The sequence below is a fragment of the Canis lupus genome, chromosome 29, assembly GCF_011100685.1.
Source record: "Canis lupus familiaris isolate Mischka breed German Shepherd chromosome 29, alternate assembly UU_Cfam_GSD_1.0, whole genome shotgun sequence".
NCBI classification, from domain to species: domain Eukaryota; kingdom Metazoa; phylum Chordata; class Mammalia; order Carnivora; family Canidae; genus Canis; species Canis lupus.
In genome coordinates this window covers 2,470,686-2,490,265 of record NC_049250.1, presented here as the reverse complement: position 1 = coordinate 2,490,265, position 19,580 = coordinate 2,470,686, and the positions used below count along the sequence as shown (strand labels likewise).

Genomic DNA, 19,580 nt, shown 5'->3' with positions numbered 1-19,580 from the left:
TATTCACTGAATTAAGTAGAATACTTCCATAGACTAAATTATGGTTCAATTATGTAATAACATCCTTTCACATGAAAATACCTAAAATATTTTAGAAGCATAAAGGAAATAGAAGGAAAATTAAGTAAGAGAACACAGGATTTTTAATACTATTTGATATCATGTAATGATGTCTGAAATTGTTAAAGTAAGGCATTTCTACATGACATAGTAAAATAAAATATATTACTAAAAATTTCAGGCCCCCTAAAACTGTGCAAACTCTCATTTGAGATATCAAAACTCAGGGATATTTGAACAACAGTCTTGTCATTATTGAAGACAAATTTGACCCTCTGAGAGGAAAGCAGAATCTGCAGGAGATCACAACTGAGAGATCTATTATATCAACAAAAGAATAACCTGAAAATGAGTCAGGCATTCCTGAGGATTTCTAAAACATGTCTTGCTCACAAAAGCTCAATAAAAGAGGCCCATTGAAAAAAATAGACATGACAATCTCTCACTTATTTCATAAAAACTATCTGGAACATAACAGTGTAATACCACAAGCCAAAAAAATGCTTAATCCTGACAAGACCTTGAAGCGCCTTCCTTGGAGGAACAATAAAAGAGCAATGGGGGGGGATCCCTGGGTAGCGCAGCGGTTTGGCGCCTGCCTTTGGCCCGGGGCGCGATCCTGGAGACCCGGGATCGAATCCCACGTCGGGCTCCCGGTGCATGGAGCCTGCTTCTCCCTCTGCCTATGTCTCTGCCTCTCTCTCTCTCTCTCTCTCTGTGTGTGACTATCATAAATAAATTAAAAAAAAAAAAAAAAGAGCAATGGCCCTCCCTTAGAATTGTGGAGCGCCATGGAACATGATCACTTTCGAGAAGAGTATTCTAAAATACTGCTCATTTCCAGTCTTAGAAGACCTTTGTTACACTATTATAGTTACTAAAAGGTTAGCATCATTACTTAAAACCTGCATCCTAGTTCCTTACTATGTTACACAATATGTAAGAGGCTTCTGGGTTTTTTCCTTCCAGTGGTGGTCACCAAACCCATATTTTCAATGACCTTTTGCAAACAATACAGAAATCTGTATCTCTATTCATGAACACACTTGGTTGACTCACAAGATTTCTACCCACTTGTATTCTGGGCATAGCTCCATGGAATGCCTCAGGCACTTCAGATACAATCCAAGCCATTATCTTCCAAGCCTGTCTTTCTCTTGATATTTCCTATGCCCCAGAGACAGGGAACAATTTATAATTCCAGGTTCAGGAATCAGTTTGCCTCACCAGACCATTTAAGCAGAAAACTGGTTGTCAACCTAAAAAATTATTCCTCACCATTCACAACACTGGTTAATACATCTTGCAGATCCTTTTTCTACAAATCCCTTGAATCTATAGCCTTGTCTTCAGGTCCTTTGTTACTGACTTAATTCAGTACATAGTCTCCCCTCACCAGCCTTATACTCATAGCTTCCAAATGGTCTCTCTGCCTCCAGTTTCTTCCTCTGTACCCAATATTGTCTCCACACTACCTGAAGATTGAACAATTGATACTGCAAATTAGATTATGCCAAACACTTGTCTTGCTAGTTCTTATTATTCTTTGAGATTCACTTCAAACTTCAGTTGAAGCTTTCTGTGCTCCTCTAGGCTGCCCCTCTGTATTCTCCTCCCACAACACAGCAGACCAGCTCCATCTAAACTCTCCTGAAAAGTGTGAAACACTTGGACATAGTTGGTTGCTACCCTAAATCATTCCTTCCTTTCTCACAGAACCCCAATTAAGCTGGAGTTTCCACCTACCAAAGACAAAATTAAATCCTCACTGTAAGCCAGGAGTCCTCAGGCTTGAATGAAAATTTTAACAAGTGACTGCCAAGTCCCCAGCATCAAAGATTCTGATTTAATTGATCCAGTGTGGTACCTGGGCATCAGTGTGGTTTTTGTTTGACTGTCTTTGTTTCTTATATGAACTGATTCAAATATCCACAAACCTTTTCTTTTGAAAGGTTTGTTTTAACCTAAAATCAGGACTTTGCATTCATTGCTATGAAATTTTACTTTTCCCTTTGGCTCATTATTCCAACAACTCAAGAATTTTAGAACCTGATTTTTCTTTTTACCTTTTGATCCTTTCACCCTTTCTCCCATCACTCATTCACCTCCGATAACCATCAATCTGTCTTCTGTATCTATGAACTTCCTTTGTTGTTGTTGTTTTGTTTTGTTTTAGATTCATCTGAGAGAGATCGTACAGTATTTGTCCTTCTCTGTCTGATTTATTTCACTTAGTATAATGCCCTTGAGATCCACCCATAGTGTCACATGGCAAATTTTGTTTCCTTTTTTCTTGTCTGAATGATATTCTACTGTATGTGTGTACACACACATGTGTGTATCATGATTTCTTTCATCCATCAGTGGACACCTAAGTAGTTTCCATATATTGACTACAAGAAATGCTACAGTGACCATGGGGGTGCACATATCTTTGCAAGTTAATGCTTTCATTTTCTTTGGGTATATACCCATAGGTGGGATTGCTGTCTTATTTTGAATTTTTTGAAAACCTCCATATGGTTTTTCACAGTGGCTGCACCAATGTTCATGCTCACCAATAGTGCACAAAGTTTCCTTTTCTCCACATCCTTGCCAACACTTATTATTTCTTGTCTTTTTGATAATAGCCATTCTAACTGGAGTGAGGTTATATTTATCTCACTGTGGTACTGATTTTCATCTCCCTGGTGATTAATGATATTGAGAAACTTTTTTTTATATACTTTTTGGCCATCTGTCTTCTTTGGAAAAGAAAAGTCTATTCACATCTGTTCATTTTTTAATTGCATTGTTTCGTTGCAATTGAGTTGTATAAATTCTTTATATATTTTGGATGTTATGCCTTTATCAGATGATTTCACATATTTTCTTCCCTTCATCAGGTTCCCTTTTCAATTTGTTGATCATTCCCTTGATGTACAGGAAGGTATTCATATGATATAATTTCATTTATTTATTTTTGCTTTTCTTTTGCTTTTGGTGTCAGATGCAAAAAGTCATCACCAAACCTATGTCAAGGAGCTTACTGCCTATGTTTTTTCCAGGAATTTTATGGTTTCAAGTTCTAGAGTTAAGTCTTTAATCTATTTTAAGTTAACTTTTTATGCAAGGTATAAGATAGTGGTCTAATTTCATTTATTTAGCATGTGACCATCCAGTTTTCCCAACACCATTTATTGAAGAAACTGTCTTTCCCTATTTATGCTCTTGGATCCTTTATCATAAATGAATTGAAAATATATGTCTGGTTTTATTTCTGGGCTCCCTATTCCATTCTATTGATCTATGAGTCTGTTTTATTTTTATTTTATTTTAAAGATTTTATTTATTTATTCATGAGAGACAGAGAGACAGAGAGAAACAGAGACACAGGCAGAGGGAGAAGCAGGCTCCATGCAGGGAGCCCGATGTGGGACTCAATCCCAGGACTCCAGGATCAGGCCCTAAAGGCAGGCGCTAAACCGCTGAGCCACCCAGGGATCCCCTATGAGTCTGTTTTAATGCCAATACCACATTGTTTTAATTACTATAGCTTTGTACTATAATTTAAAATCACAGTGTGATACATCCAACTTTGTTTTTCTTTCTCAAGACTGCTTTAGCTATCTGAGTTTTGTTTGTTTTGTTTGTTTGGTTAGTTGGTTCTATACAAATTTTAAAATTATTTGTGAATTTCATTGAAAATTACTGTTAGAATTTTGATAGTAATTGCATTTAATCTGTAGACTGCTTTGGACGGCATAGACATTGCAACACTATTGATTTTTCCATCCATAAATTTGGAATAATCTTCATTTATTTATGTCTTCTTCAATTTCTTCCATTAATATCTTAAAATTTCAATATATAAGTCTTTCAACTCCTTGGTTAAATTTACTGTTAGGCATTTTATTCTTTTTAAAAAAAGATTTTATTTATTTATTCATGGGATACACAGAGAGAAGGCAGAGACACAGGCAGACAGAGAGTCAGGCTCCATGTAGGGAGTCCGATGTGGGACTTGACCCAGGAACTCTGGGATCATGCCCTAAATTGAAGGCACCTAGGTGCTCAACCACTGAGCCACCCATGCACCACATATTTTATTCTTTTCGATACAATTGTCCATGGAATTACTTTTTTTTCTTTTTTGTAGCTCATTATTAGTGTATAGAATTGCACTGATTTTTGTATTTTGATTTTCTATCCTGTGACCTTACTGAATTTATCAGTTCTAATTATTTATTGATATAATCTTTAGTTTTCTAATATAATACCATATCATCTGCAAATAATGACAGTTTTACTTCCTCCTTTCCAATATATGTATACCTTTTGTTTGTTTGTTGTTTGTTGTTTTTTCTGTTTTTGTTTTTTGTTTTTTTTGGTTTTTGTTTTGTTTTGTTTTTTGCTTAATTTCTCTGGCTAAGTAAGATATGTAATACAATACTGAATAAATGTGGTGAGAGTGAGCATCCTTATTTTGTTCCTGATCTTAAAGGAAAAGTTTTGAGCTCTTCACCCCTGAAATATGATGTTTGCTGTTGGCTTGTCATTTATGGTCTTTATTATATTGAAGACAATTCTCTCTATACGCACTTTGCTGAAAGTTGTTTTTTTTTTTTAACGTAAGTGGATATTGAATTTTGTCAAATGTTTTTTCGGCATCTATTGAGATTATCATATGATTTTTATCCTTTGTTCTGTTAGTGTGGTGTGTCACACTGGCAGATTTGTGGATGTTGAACAATCCTGTATCCTTGGAATAAACTTCATTTGATTTTAATGTATGATTCTTTTAATATATTTTTGAATTTGGTTGGTAAATATTCTGTTGAGGACTTTTGCATCAATGTTCACCAGGGATATTGGCCTATAATATTCTTTTCTTGTGGTATCTTTGTCTGTTTGTGGTATCAGGATAATGCAGGCTTCATAAAATGAGTTTTAAGGGTGCCTTCCTCTGCTATTTTTTGGGTAAGTCTGGGAAGGACTGGTATCGACTCTATTATTCTTTGAGTGTTCGGTACAGTTCACCACTGAAGCCACCTGGTCCCGGACTTTTGTTTGTTTTGGAGAATTTTGATTACTGATTCAATCTCCTTACGAGTAATTGATCTGTTCAGATTTTCTATTTTTTATTTATTTATTTATTTATTTATTTATTTATTTATTTATTTATTTATTTTTTATTTATTTATGATAGGCACACAGTGAGAGAGAGAGAGGCAGAGACACAGGCAGAGGGAGAAGCAGGCTCCATGCACCGGGAGCCCGATGTGGGATTCGATCCCGGGTCTCCAGGATTGCGCCCTGGGCCAAAGGCAGGCGCCAAACCTCTGCGCCACCCAGGGATCCCCAGATTTTCTATTTTATCATCTATTTTATTCAGTCTAGGTAGGTTGTATGTTTCTAGGAATTTATCTATTTCTTCTAGATTGCCCAATTTGTTGGTATATAATTACTCATGGTAGTCTCAGGATCTTTTGCATTTCTGAGTATTTATTTATTTATTTATTTATTTATTTATATTTCTTTTCAAAAATCAGCTCTTAGTTATATTCATATTATCTATGTTTTTTAGGCTCTATGTCATTTATTTCTGCTCTAATCTTTGTTATTTCTATTCACCTACTAACTTTGGGTTTCATTTGTCCCTGATGTTCTAGTTCTTTGAAGTGTAAAGTTAGGTGGTCTGAGATTTTTTTTTTGTTTTTTTGAGGTAGGCATTTATCACTATGAACTTTCCTCTTAGAACTGCTTCAGCAGCATCTCACAAATTTTGATATGTTATGTATCCATATTCAATGGGCTCAAGGTACTTTTTTTCAATTTCTCTTTTATTTTTTTGACCCATCACTTGTTCAGCAGCATGTTGCCTAATCTCCACATATTCATGAATTTTCCAGTTTTCTTTATGTAATTAATTTCTAGCTTCATGCCACAGTAATCAGAAAAGACACAATATAATTTCCATCCTCTTAAATTTTTTATTTTAATTTATTTTATTATTTTATTTTATTTTTGATCCTCTTAAATTTATTCAGTTGTTTTGTGACCTAACATGATCAGTTCTGAAAAATGTTCTATGTGCACTTGAGGAGAATATGTATTCTGTTACTTTTAGCTGGAAAGTTATATGTATAAATATATATATATTTATATATATAATATAATATATAATTATGTATATTATATAAATCTAAAGCCTATAATATATTGTATATTATATAATCCTATATATATAATTATATATATTATTATAATATATATATACCTAAATATATTTAGGTTTTTATATATATAATATATATAAACCTAAATATATATATTATAATATATATATAAACCTAAAGCCTATATATATAAAGCCTATATATAAACCTAAAGCCTATAATATATTATATTATATAATATATAATATAATATACTGTATAAACCTAAAGCCTGCCTGTCAAGCTAAAGCTCCAAGACATATAAGGATTCATCTCCTGAATCCAGTAAGATCTTACAATGCGTCTTTCAAGGCTGATGCTTATTTTTTTTAAAGATTTTGTCCATTTACTCATGAAAGACACACAGAGAGAGGCAGAGACACAGGCAGAGAGAAAAGCAGGCTCCACGCAGGGAGCCCAATATGTGACTCGATCCCAGAACAGTATCACGCCACGACCAGAAGGTAGATGCCCAATCGCTGAGCAACCCAGGCATCCCATCAAAGCTGATACTTTCTTATTTTGTCTGGATGACGTATTCATTGATGTAAGTTGCATACTAAAGTCCTCTACTATTTTGGTATTTATATCTATTTGTCCCTTTACATATGTTTATTATTCTCTTTATATACTTAGGTGTTCCTCTGTTGGGTGCATAAATATTTACAAATAATATATATCCTGTTGTTGGATTAGCCCCTTTATCATTTTGCAATGCTCATCTTTGTTTCTAATTATAGTCTTTGCTTTATTTTATGTTTTAAAAGATTTTTATTTATTTATTCATGAAAGACACAGAGAGAGAAAGGCAGAGGCAGAAGCAGGCTCCATGCAGGGAGCCCGATATGGGACTCAGTCCCGGGACTCCGGGACTGCCTTGAGCCAAAGGCAGAAGCTCAACCACTGAGCCACCCAGGCGTCCTCAGTCATTGTTTTAAAAGCCTGTTTTGTCTGATAGAAGTATAGTTACTCCAACTTTCTTATGGCTTCTATATGCATTGAATATCTTTTTCCATCTCTTCATTTCAGCCTGTGTGTTTCCTTACTCTAAACGGAGAGTTTTGTAGGCAACATATAGGTGGGTCAATAGGTGGGTCTTTTGTTATAAATCCATTTAGCTATTCTACACCTTTTAATTGGACTATTTAGTCCATTTGCCTTTAAAACAATTATTGATAAGTATGTACTTATTACCACTTTGTTAATTATTTATTGGCTGGTTTTGTAGTTCCTCTCTGTTCCTTTCTCCTTCTCTTACTCTCTTGCTTTGTGATTTGATGACTTTTTTAGTGGTATACTTATAGTCCTTTATCTTTATATTTGTGTATTTACTATAGCTTTTTGTTTTCTGGTTACCATGTGGCTTACAAATAATGACTTATAACAGGCTACTCTAAGTTGATAACAACTTAAGTATGATCACAATCTAAAGCTCAACAAGTATACTCTTTCCTCCACCTCCAATGTTTTGTTTTTGATGTCGCATTTTACATCTTTTTATATATGCATCTCTTAATTATTATTGCAATTATTGTAATCATAGTTTTTTACTACTTTTGTCTTTTAACCTCCATACTAGTTTTATAAGTGATTAATGTACTATTTTTGTGATATATTTACCTTTCCAAGGATATTTTCTTTCATAAATTTTCTTGTTACTGATTACTGCCCTTTGTTTTTAGCCTTAAGAACTCTTTTTCTGGGCAGCCTTGATGGCTCAGCAGTTTACCGCTGCCTTCGGCCCAAGGCATGATCCTGGAGACCCCTGATCTAGTCCCGCATCAGGCTCCCTGCATGGATCCTGCTTCTCCCTCTGCCTGTGTCTCTGCCTCTCTCTCTCCTCTCTCTCTGTCTCTCTCTGCGTGTCTCTCATGAATAAATACATAAATAAATCTTAAAAAAAGAAAGAACTTATTTTTTCTGATAAGCCTTGATTTAGTGGTAATGAATTCCATTAGCTTTTGTCTTTCTGGAAAACTTCATCCCTCCTTTTATTCTGAATAATAACTTTGCCAAGGAGAGTATTCTTGGTTCGAAGTTTATTTCTTTCATCACTGAATCTATCAATATTCTTTTGTTCTGCAAAATTTGTGATGAAAAATCTGCTGATAGTCTTATGGGGCCTCCTTTGTATATAACAAGTTTTTCTTTTTTTTTTTTCTTGCTGCTTTTAATATTTTCTCCTTGTCTTTATCTTATGACATTTTAATTATAACCTGTCTTGGTGTGGTCCCTTTGGGCTCATCTTATTTGAAATTCTCTGAGCTTCTTAGATCCAGATGTCTGTTTCCTTCCCCAGGAAGGAAAGGGAGATTTTCAGACAATATTTCTTCAAACTTGACTTCTGCCCCTTTCTCTCTCTCTTCTCCTTCTGGGACCTTAACAATGTGCATGTTGGTCTGCTTGACATTGTTCCACAAGCCCCTGAAACTACCTTCTTTTTTCTTCATTCTTTTTTTCTTTTTGCTGCTCTTTGGGTGAGTTCCACCACATGGCCTTCAGCTGATTCCTCTGCTTCAACTAGACTGCTGTATTTTTTCAGTTCAATTATTTTATTACTCAGGTCTGTGACTTCTTTCTTATATTTTCCATCTCTTTGTTGAAGTTCTCAATATGTCCATCCATTCATCTCCTGAATCCAGTAAGCATCTTCATCAGCTAAGTTACTTATTTCTATTTTACTAAGTTTGTTTTTTTTTTCCCCCTAAGGCTTTTATCTTTTTTTTTCATGGAATGCATTCCTTTGTTTCCTCATTTGCTTGGCTCTCTGTGTTGTTTTCTATAGGGCAGATTAAAGAACAAAAACAAAAACAACGAAAACAACCACTTCCAATCTTGAAGAAGAGGCCTCATGTAGGAGGAGCATCTTGTTCAATACTGCCTCAGCTCTTAGTTGTCACTTAGACTTTTGTGCTTGTCCAAGCAGCTTATTATCTTTTTACAGCTCCCAGGAGTTGAGGGTGTGCCTAGACTTGTTAGCGTCCATAAGGGAGAGCATCCTGGCTCTTAGACTGAGACTGAGACTTTTTGGAAGGCAAATTCTCAGGCAGAAGCTTTTAAAAGTATGCAAATGTATCATATGGGGCCATAAATATAACCCTGGCCAGACAATAAATATAACAATGGCCAGACAATCTAGCATTTTCCCCTAGGCAGCAGTCACAAAATCAGGGCTCCAGATAGTGTATACAGCTATTTTCTGGGTGATAACTGGCAAGCTGGAGTAAGGCCAAGAAAGAGTACCAAGATGGTGTCTGCAGCTTATATTCCTTGAGAGTAGCTCTGCAGTCCGTTAGAGGTACACCCAACCTAAAGCCTGCCTGTCAATCTAAAGCTCCAAGACATATAAGGAGTATATAAGATACCAAAGAAAAATAGGGTGGTGGGGGGCATGCCTTAGTCTTCTATCTGTAGCACACTGTAGGCAAGTGCCACCTCTCTACATAGATTCAGGAGACCCAGGAATGTAAGGCCCCTGACCACCAAAGCCAGGCAATCAAGGCAAACAATTACAACCCTGCCTCTCGGGAGCAGCTATGATTACTAGCTAATAGGCCTCCTTCACACAAAGACAGAACTTCTGGGTCTATTGCCTCTTTCTATGCCCTAGCAGTAGTAGCTTTTTAAGAACGCTTTCTTCTTTGACTAGAGTTCTAAGGGATCCATAAACATAAGCCCCATTGGCTACCATAGTCACCTCTTGTACTAGGAATGCAAGCTTCCTTGGCCTCTAGAGCCAAGCTGTAAACAGGTGTACCCTGGGTAGCAGCAATAAAAGTGATGTCATCAGATATATGTAAAAGCTCTGTTCTCGGAGATACTGGTGCTCTGGACCTGGCAAGAGAGATTGCAAATATGGTACCCAGAAGTCTCTGCTCCTGGAGGGTGTTCAGCAAGCTCCTAAATGTGTGTGTTAAGTTAGATGCCTGTCCTTAGCCTGACATTTCAATATAAGTAGGTGAGCCTCCTTCACTTTAAGTCTGAGCATGACTAACTTCCTCTGAGCTGGGAATAGGGGCAGGTAAGTACAATTACAGAGGCCCTTTAAGAGCTACCGGTAATATCACTACAATCTTGTGATTCTCAGGATTTGAGCCTGTTGATTTTCAGTTAGAAGTTTAAAGGGCTCATCTCTCAAGTGCAGGTCCTAAAACTTGAGTACTCAATGTAGGGTTCAAACCCTTGACTCCTCAGGGAGAAGCTGTAGGGTTTGAGTTTTCTACTACTTGTAGGTTTCCTCAACAAAGGTAGAATTTATGGCAAGATTGTGTTCCACCCCCTCCTGCAATCTTCAATGTGGTTTTCTTTCTATTTGCCTGATATGTAGCAATCAGCCAGCCTTTACATTTTTTTTTTTTTAAAGAGGCAATTATCCCTTGCATAGCTGAAGACTCAGTTTGCCCATGGAAAAAGGTGAGTTCACGATGTTATGTAGCCATCTTGAACCTGGACCTGCATAAATGTGTTCTGTAAGTTTTTCCAAATATCCTAAAGGTACAACCTGGATGAGAGCAATTTTGAAGTAAGTGAATGTGAAAAATTTTTGCTGTTCCCAGGTTTGGTACATGATTTAATGACCTAATCCAAGGAAGGAAATAGTTTATATTCCAGGCTCAGGAGTCAAGTTTGCTTTATATCCTCCTGACTTGAACAGGAGATATTTAGTATAGACTGACGCACAAATTATTTAATGTGACAATGAAAGCAACCTAAGAATGAATTAAGCCCAAAGAGGAATAGAGAAGAACAGGAAGAACCTAAGGATTTAATGATACTGAGGTGCTGATTTTATTGTGCATACATTTTTGTTTCTGGCCTTTGAATGCATTAGCTCTGGACTTCCTCAGAATAGAATCTAAATGGAAAAAGTCTTTGTCTGAGTTATCCAACACTGCCTCTGCATTGCTTACAGGAGAGCTCAGAGCCTCTGGTACTCACTGTAAAATGTGGAAAGAAGAAAAAAAGGGAAAAAGGAGCTTAATTTTATGAATTGTTAAATTTCAAAAGGAGAGTCCAGACATAAGTACTGAGAAATAAACATGTTTTCCAGTGACCAATGGATTTTTCTATAAAGGATTAGTGCTGTAGATTGTGGGATTATTGATTATTTCCCTTGACTTGTATACATTTTCTGTATTTTCTTAATATTCTAAACTGTGTATAGTTTTCCCAATGTAAGACAAGTTATTTTTAAAAATGAACAAAAGACAGTTTTTCTAATTCCCTTCATGATTACTTTATAACAGGGACATTTAGGATCAAAGAAAATGCTGCATGATCATTTCTTACTATTACATTAATTTGAGATTGTACTTTTACTGATACATATAAAAGTTATAAACATGCTCATATTTAGTCATAATTACAAACATCTTAATTTGAATTATGAATAGATTTATAATTAGTAATTTTAAGCATTAAGCCATAGTAGTTTACTCTCACTTCAGTAACAAATTAATTAAAGAAAAGATCCACGAATAACTTACACAAAGTCATATAAGTTTTGGTCATTTAGATTTTGTCCAAAACAAAAATGTAATATATTTAAAATTTTGTACCAGTACACAATATTTAGCATAGTATTTTCTCCAAATGAGCCATCCTCTATTAGGGGTGGGGGTGTCTTTAAGAAGTGGGTATGTTTATTCAGTATGAAATGAATATGCATACAATATCATGAGTCTGCACATAAAATTGGCACTTAAAGTTTAAAGAAGCCCTAAATAAAAGTTACATCAATATATTAAGTATGACCAATGAAGTATTAATTTACACACTATAGGTTTTTCTAGTAATTAATGTCTAAGTACACTTAGCACTTTGTATGAGCATTTATATAAAAATGCTATTCTGACCTCTGTCATGAAAAGACACATCTGGGGATCCCTGGGTGGCACAGCGGTTTGGCGCCTGCCTTTGGCCCAGGGCGCGATCCTGGAGACCCGGGATCGAATCCCACGTTGGGCTCCCGGTGCATGGAGCCTGCTTCTCCCTCTGCCTGTGTCTGTGCCTCTCTCTCTCTCTCTCTCTCTCTCTCTCTCTCTCTCTGTGACTATCATAAATAAATAGAAAATTTAAAAAAAGGAAAAAAAGAAAAGACACATCTGTCTCTCAAAAATCAACTAAAGAACTGGCCAAATCAAAATCAGCTATTTTAGAGCTCTGATTTTGACCAAAGCCATATAACTAACTGGGAAGTATTTGTTCATGAAGACTACTTAACTTAAGCTAAGAACAGTGAAAAGTTGTGCCCAAGAGATTGTGGCTGTTTTGCCAAAGGCTGTCCCAGAAGTCCCTTGGTTCTGTTGGCACAGTAGCTAAAAGAGGATGGAACAGGCTATGAAAAGCGTACCTTCACATCACTTGGGAAAACTCACTTGATTTGGATGGAGCATTGTTAGTTAAATTGCCAATCCTGTTGGCAACTAAAGAACGGCCAGTGGCTCCATCAGCCAGAGATCCAGGTCATATTTGGGACAAACAACAGACTAGAGGAGTAGCATGGGGTTTAATAGTGTGCTTTAGAGATAGCCATTAGGATCTAGGGACTTTATAAGCTGTCAACATATTCCTGATGGATGGGAGTCAGTGTACATGCACAGCAGAGATGGGGATATTAACACCCCAAGCACTCCTGGCAAAAGGCCTCTGAACATTGTGCACAGGTGACATGAACAAGTCCATCAGAAGTAACAGCTAGGGATGCTTTAAGATGACCTGGCATAAAACTCTCTCCAAAACACACATAGATCCGACAACAAGGATTAGAAAGTTGACTGAGTTGCAGGTCTTTTGAGTTTATCCTTTACTTAAGATGAATCTGAAACTATTCAAACAGCAGTTTGGAATAACAGGAATTCAGACTTAAAAATAAAATAACACAAATTAGAGTAGAGAAATAACCAGTCATACACTATAGGCAAGGGAGGCTTCATAAATATACCCAGAAACAAACAAAATGTTTGTTACAAAAACAAACAAAATGACAACAATTTTTAGTGAAAAAAGTCAGAATTCAGAGTTGCTCCAGTAAATTACCAAAATACTCATTATTACGCCAAAAAATTAAACATAAATCAAAAAAGAAAAAGGACGAATACATGGAAGAAAAAAAAAAGTCTGCATATATTTCTTCTAATTGTGGAATGTGGAATTCAGCCAAAACATCAAGGCAGCTTTTATAAATATATTCAGAACTGTAGAAAATAATATCTAAAGAATTAAAGCAGAACAACAATAGCTCTGCAAATAGTCTCAATAAACATATGATTTTTTAAAAAATCAATTGATTATTCTGGAGTTTAAAAAGTATAATGGTTACAATTAATTTTCTAGAAGAGTTTAACAGAAAATTTGAAAAGGGAGAAGAAAGAATCCATGAACTTTATGATAAAGCAAAATGAATTATCCAAACTGAAGAAGAAGGAGAAAGAAGATTAGATAAAAATAAACATAATTTCAGAAACCTGTGAGAATACTGCAAACACAGCAATGTACGTGAAATAGAAGCACAGAGGAAAGGAGAAAGAGAAAGGGGAAGAAAAATACATTAAGAAATAGTAATTCAAACTTTCCAAATATTATGAAAAACTTCAATCTACAGATTTAAGAGGCCAAATAAATCCCAAATAAAGACACAAATGTAACATCTAGACATATCAATCAGACCATTGAAAGCCAAAGTAAAAGAGAAAAACTTGGTAGCAGAAAGAAATAAATGATCAATAATATACAGCATGATTAATGTCTGACATCAGAAATAATAGCCAAGGGATCCCTGGGTGGCTCAGCGGTTTGGCACCTGCCTTGGGCCCAGGGCGCGATATTGGAGTCCCGGGATCAAGTCCCGCGTCAGGCCCCTTGCATGGAGCCTGCTTCTCCCTCTGCCTGTGTCTCTGCCTCTCACTCTCTCTCTCTCTCTGTCTATCATGAATAAATAAATAAATAAATCTTTAAAAAAAAAAGAAATAATAGCCAAAAAACAGTGTTTTATTATATTCAAAATGATGACAGAAAAGTATTGTCAACTAAGAATGTCATAACCAGTAAAATTCATCTACCAAAATGAAGGCAAAGTATATAGACATTCTTAGGAAGAATCCTGAGGAAACATGTTACTACCAGACCCGACTTACAAAAGATACTAAAATAAATCCTTTAGTCTGAAATGAAAAAAAAAGGAAATAGCAATTAAATTGACAGAAAGAAATTTTAAGATACCTGGAATTGCAATTGTGTGGGTTTTTGCAAAAAAAAAAAAAATATATATATATATATATTTTCATTTCTTCTATTGAACTATTTAAATTAATAAGATTATATGAAGTAAAAATTATCACATTATGTTTTGGGGTTCATTAATAAATAGATATAATGTATGTTATTTATATTATAAAAGAATAAAATGGAAGGAGAATAAGGAAATATAGTAAATTTTGCCTATTTTATCATAATGTAGCTATTATGGTTCTGAAGCAGATTATAACAAGTTAATATACCCAGTGCAACCCTTAGAACTCAAGAGGACAAGAATGACCCATAGATCAGATTTGGCCAACCACCGGTTTTATAATTAAATTTTTATTGAAAAATAGTCATGCTTCTCCATGAATATATTTGCTGTGCCCACCTCCACACTACAAGAGATAAGCTGATCAGTTGCCATAAAGAACATACGATCCACAAACTCTCAAGTATCTATTATGTGAGCCTTTACAGAAAAAGGTCTGCCAACCCTTATCATAGACAAACACTAAAAATAATAATAATAATAATAATAATAATAATATAGTGAAAATATAAACAGATAAAATAGCATACTAAAAATTCTTAGAACAAAAGGAGATATTAAAGGGGAATAGAGTGTGTGGGTGGTTTAGTCAGTTAAGCATTTGATTCATGATTTTAGTTCAAGTCATGATCTCATGGGTCATGAGATAGAGGAGCACATTGGGCTCTGTGCTCAGCACGGAGTCTGCTCAATATTCTCCCTCTCCCTCTCCCTTCTCTCTCTCTCTCTGTCTCTCTCTCCCCCCCCCAAATAAATAAATACAGTTTTTTTAAAAAAAGGGACCGAGAAGCTGAAAAGACACAGATAATTAAAAATAGTAACAAATGGCAAGCAAATAGAATATGGTACCAACATTAAATATGAAACATTGTCAGTTCTGATTAAAAATCAAGATGCAACTATACATTGTCAATAAGAAACACATCTTCAATTCAAGGACATAAACCGATTGAGAATGGAAAAACAGCAAGTGATACAACATACAAATAGAGAAAGCTCAACTGGTTTTATTAACATCAGACAAAATAAATTTTAAACAAGAAAATTACAAGAGAAAAGAGTCATGTTCCATAATGAAGTATTTGCCATTAAACACAAAAAAATTAAAAATATATACTCATGTATACTTAACAGAGTCCAAAATATAGGAAACAAAAAAAGGACATAATATCTATATTATGAGAAATTATGAGAATTAGAAAATTTAACAACCACAATTGAAGTCTTCAACTATCCTTTCTAAACAAGATTAAAAAATCAGGATATCCTCCACATCACTTGCCTTCAGGGAAATACAAATCAAAACCACAATGAGAAACCACCTCACACCAGTCAGAATGGTGAAAATTAATAAGACAGGAAACAACCAATGTTGGAGAGGATGCGGAGAAGGGGAACCCTCTTGCACTGTTGGTGGGAATGTGAACTGGTGCAGCCACTCTGGAAATCTGTGTGGAGGTTCCTCAAAGAGTTAAAAATAGACCTGCCCTACGACCCAGCAATTGCACTGCTGGGGATTTACCCCAAAGATACAGATGCAGTGAAATGCCGGGACACCTGCACCCCGATGTTTCTAGCAGCAATGTCCACAATGTCCAAATAGCCCCAATGAATGGATAAAGAAGATGTGGTTTGTGTATACAATGGAATATTACTCAGCTGTTAGAAATGACAAATACCCACCATTTGCTGGAGGGTATTATGCTGAGTGAAATAAGTGAATCGGAGGACAAACATTATATGGTCTCATTCGTTTGGGGAATATAAATAATAGTGAAAATGATTATGGGGAAAGGAGGAAAATTGAGTGAGGAAAAATTAGAGAGGAAGACAAACGATGAGAGACTCTCCAAAGGATTGCAGAAGGGGAGCAGGGTGGGTGGATGGGGTGACTGGGTGACGGGCACTGAGGAGGGCATTTGATGGGATGAGCACTGAGTATTATACTATATGTTGGCAAATTGAATTTAAATAAAAACACAAAACAATAAAAAAATCAAGATATCTACAGAAAACTCGGGAATATCATCAATGAATCTGACCTGGTAGACATTTTTAAATACTCCATCTAACAACTAAATTACAAACATTTTTTAAAAGTATACATGGAATATTCTAATAGCAGATTTTGTGCAAGTCTGGTAATAAAGTGACTTAATAAATGTAAAAAAGATTAATGTCATGCAAAGAATATTCTATGGCAAAAAAAAAAAAAGATTTAAGGGTCCACCACAGAATAAAATTGGGAAACCACAAGTCTAGAAATTAAACAATACAGTTGTGATAATACATGTGTCAAAAATAAATTACAAATTAAACTTCTAAAATATTTTCTCTTGAATGAAAATGAAACAATATATCAAGTTTATGAAATGCAGCTAGGCATTATTTAGAGAAAAATTCATATTTTAAATGCTATATCAAAAAAGAAGAAAAGTAACAAGTTACTAACCGAAGCTTTCATTTTAGGAAACTTTAGGAAAGAACTCAACTAAGCCCCAATCAAGCAGACGGTAGGAAATAATAAACTATAGAGTAGAAATTTAAAAAGAAACCAACAAGACAGAGAATCAATGAAACAAAATGATGGTACATTAAAAGGATTTTTAAAAAAAAAAAGACAAATGTAGACTGTCCCTGAAAGTAAGAAAGAGAAAGGAAACATCCCTAACTTTATATTGAAAGCAAAAAGTCTGTCAGGGACAATTAAAACAAGTGTATGCCAACAAATTAGACAATGTAGATAAAATAGAAAAATATCTAGAAAGACACCAATTATGCAAACTGACTCATTAAAGTAATAAAGTCATCTATGCAGACCTATTACTTATTATGTTTCTTGCTATTAAAATATATATAAATAGCAATTAAAATCTTCCCACAAAGAAAATCTTACCCAAGTGGCTTCACTTCGAATTCTATCAAGTATTAAAGATATAACAATAACCTTCAAAATGTCTTTCAAGCTTTGTGCAGTGGCAGTATCATAGCCAATGAAGTTTATCCGAGGCGCGATTATTGCTAATTCAAAATGTCTTTCAGAAAATAGTGGAGAACACTTCTCAACCTATTCTAGATTCCAGGACACTGTAATGTCAAATCAGACAAAAAGATCACAAGGAAGGATTATTATAGAATATCATTCATCTTGAACATAGACACAGAAGTCTTTAACAAAATATTAACAAATCAAATTTAACAACTTATAAAAAATGTATATATCAAAATCAAGTGGAATTCATTTCAAGAATGCAAGATTGATTTAACATCCAAAAATCAATTAATGTATTGATTTAAGTGATAGTGACAAAATGAATGATAAAAACACAGTTACCTTCATAGTACCAAAGAATTTTACAAAATCCAATTCATGACAAAAACAATTTCAACAAACTAAGATGAAAACATAAGATGAAGGCCATCTTTGAAAAACCTATGATTAACATCATACTTAATAGTGAAAGAGTGAACATTTTCTCCTTAAATTTAGAGCAAGGTAAGACTATCAATTTTCATCATTTATATTCAACATTTTACTTTAGATCTGACCTGCAATAAGGCCATAAATAAATAATAAATATTGGATAGGAACGAATAAAACTATATTTATTTGTAAATAACATGATCCCTTTTGTAGAAAATGCTAAAGAATCCACAATAAAACTAATGCAACAAATAAACACGTTTAGCAAGATCATAGGTTAAAAGATAAACATGAGTATAAATTGTGTTTCTATATAACATTGGACACTAAAAAATGAAATTTTAAAAATCCATTAGCAATAGCAACCAAAATTATAAAATATCTAGAAATAAAATTAACCAAAACATAAAAAACATTTACCCTGAAATCTATAAAGCATTGCTAAGAAATATTAAAGCAGATAAAAATAAACATAGTCCATGGTCCATGGTCCATAGTCCACTACTCCATGGTCACGGGATATAACTCTGAATATTGTTAAGAGGGCAATTCTTAGAAAACTAAACTGATTTGAATTATTCTCAAAAAAGAAAAATAATATTCATTATTACTCTGAACAAGTTAGAAGATGGGGCTTTTATTTTAGGAACATCCTGTATAATAAAATAGGAAATTGTGAAGAAGTAAAATGATCTAATAACTTGAGTGCCAGAACATTTTCCTTGGGATATCCTGCCCTGGATGATAAATGAAATACATGCCAATCAGATGTGGGAAGAATAAACAGTAGATGCAAGGATGATTCTACACAGACACACCAAACTGAATACAGATTAATTCTTTCTGTGACTTTTTTTCTTTGTAGCCAAAATATGTGTTTGGATGTTGTACTGTGCATTTGCAATCTGTCAATCAACACAAGCCGGCATTACATCAGGGAGCATGTGTAGAAAGTTGAGCCAGAAGCAGAAAAGGTTATCATGTCATTTTGTAAAATTTCTGTACTTGAGAAGTGGTGTTAGTGCTAAAATTCCGAAGTTTGTGTCACTGATAACTAAAATTGCCTACTCCATATTTTCTCCTTCAAATCAGCTTTAGCTAGTGATAATTTTGATTCGAATATACTCATGTATTTGCCGTACAAGAAAGTATGGTGCTGCTGATCTCCTGAGTCACTACCACTTCAAAATTGTGAATACAGACTACACTATAAATAACAGAGCTATATAATCTGTAGTGATGAATTTGGATATATCACTGAAATTTCCAAGCAAAATGTGGAACACAAAGCCTTCTTTCTACTTGACGTTTATAGGAAAATATGAGATTAAAGAGATAAACTGAAGATTTATGAGAATTTTATACCATTAGAGACATTTCAAGCCTGGCCTGGAAAAGACCGTGATGGGACAAAACAAAGGCAGAGTAACTCTGAGGCCAAGCCAAGGGTGCATGGGTTTGAGTTAACATGCCTCTCCTCAGGTCAGGAGATAAGGCACTGAAACATAGGTAATTATTCGTGGGCCTTGAAAGCTAAATTAATTATTTCTGCTAAGTTTTGGACTTGCATGGTACTCATTACACTTTTTCATACCTCTAATTTCTCTCT

General features: G+C 34.8%; 1 protein-coding gene and 1 pseudogene across 4 annotated transcripts in view; one reads left to right on the top strand and one right to left on the bottom strand.

Moving 5' to 3' along the window:
* SNTG1 (syntrophin gamma 1) overlaps nt 1–19,580 on the bottom strand; it is an 813,219-nt gene that overhangs the window by 620,998 nt on the left and 172,641 nt on the right. The window lies entirely within an intron of this gene.
* On the top strand, nt 17,512–17,638 carry LOC119866783 (annotated as a pseudogene).